Source organism: Hipposideros armiger, unplaced genomic scaffold, assembly GCF_001890085.2.
Source record: "Hipposideros armiger isolate ML-2016 unplaced genomic scaffold, ASM189008v1 scaffold_29, whole genome shotgun sequence".
NCBI classification, from domain to species: domain Eukaryota; kingdom Metazoa; phylum Chordata; class Mammalia; order Chiroptera; family Hipposideridae; genus Hipposideros; species Hipposideros armiger.
In genome coordinates, this window is record NW_017731379.1 from 4,950,279 (window position 1) to 4,951,873 (window position 1,595).

Consider the following 1,595-nt stretch of genomic DNA (forward strand, 5'->3'; position numbering starts at 1 on the left):
TTAACCAATGCGCCACTCAGCCGGCCCCTTCCTCTCATAGACTTGAAGATCTTTCCTTCTCTCTCTCTGGCTTAAGCAGTGACTCAGAGACTTTCTGAACGAACTCGCCTCTATCACTTTCTTTGATAAGAAACCCAGGGGTATCGTAGGATTGCCAAAAGGAACCTCTCGATCTTGCTCTGAATTATCCAATTAGAATTGTTTCAAGACTCCAAGAAAACGGGAGCCATTCAAATTCCTGTCATAGCTAGAGTGCTGGGTCTGTAGGGCATGTGACCATTCCCAGCTGAGGGCTAAGGCATTCCTTGTCCAAGGCCACCAGGGTCTGAATCACTAAGGCAAAATCTCTTAACACAGGACCCACTGTTGGGTTTGAGAGAGTCAATAACCCCTTTGACAGTCTAACTAGCTAACTGGATGTGAGAACTCACAGCCTCCAGCAGGTAATCAGAGAGGTCTGTAGTCACACGGAAGTTAGGAATCAGTGATCCTAAGGGTCTAACCTAAGGGCGTGGACGTTCTCAGTGGTGACTTTTCAAATAGGTCATAAATCTGAGCTCATGGAAGCCTTCAAATAGAGACACTGTGAGAAATGCCAGAAATAGGGCTACCCTGGAGAGAAACAGGATGGAGGAGGAAGGGGGTTTTAGGCGTAACTAACCATATTCCAGACCTAACCCAAGAAACCAGGGACTAAGCAGAAGGCCAGTGAGATCCATGACCATGTCCAGTAAAGCTGAAGTACTGTGTCCCCTGAGCAGCCTACATCCAGCCCTCACCAATGGGAAGGAATCTCCTCCTGCATTAATGCAAGGGTGAGAGCCTGTTGGGATCCGGCCTACAGGCGTCAGGCCTTTCCTGTCCTCCTTGGCAGGACACAGGTACATCTCTTCATGCGGGTCAGCAGCATCTTTTCATTTCTCCTCCTTTCAGAACAGTCCTCAAAAATGTGTTTCTTCACTCCTATCTGATATTTACTGTAGTTTTCCATTTAATGGAGCCCTGGTTTAATTTCACTTCTATTTTTTTTTGTAGCAATGTTTCAATTTGAGTTTCATGTGCTCTAAAAATATCTTGTCAGGGTATCAAAATAACACAGCAGAATGGCATCCTCAAAAACTCAGAGCGTGTCTCTAAACAGTCTAATGATACACAAGCTTCTGCAATCGTGTCAAATTGCTGGGCCTAATGATTTCCACTTGGCTTTTTCTGGAAGGTGTTCTTTTCTAAAATGGGATTCAGGGAGATGAGCAGGAGAGAATTGTATAGTCAATGAATATTAGAGCTGGGAAGGATTTGGGAGAGAAAAACACGCCACCCCCTAATTTGCAGCAAGTTCTCCCCAAAGGAGCTATCCAAAGAATAGAATAGGAAAAGGAAATGGTAGTTACTTTACAGAGAGGAAGCCTGGCAGACACTATATTAACCTAGTGATGAAAGCTAATATTACCAATGATGTCATGTGGGTATCATGTACTTCCAGATATGATGTGTGGTTATGAGGGCAGTATTATTTTATTTAAAAACCCATAACCCCAGTCTAATCATGAGAAAAACATCAAACTCAGATTGGGAGACATTCTGCATGATATCTG

At 44.0% G+C, this 1,595-nt stretch overlaps 1 protein-coding gene across 1 annotated transcript in view; it reads right to left on the reverse strand.

Annotated features, from left to right (window-relative positions):
• Nucleotides 1-1,595, reverse strand: part of CHCT1 (CHD1 helical C-terminal domain containing 1) — a 27,499-nt gene that overhangs the window by 23,399 nt on the left and 2,505 nt on the right. The gene's annotated exons all lie outside the window — the stretch shown is intronic.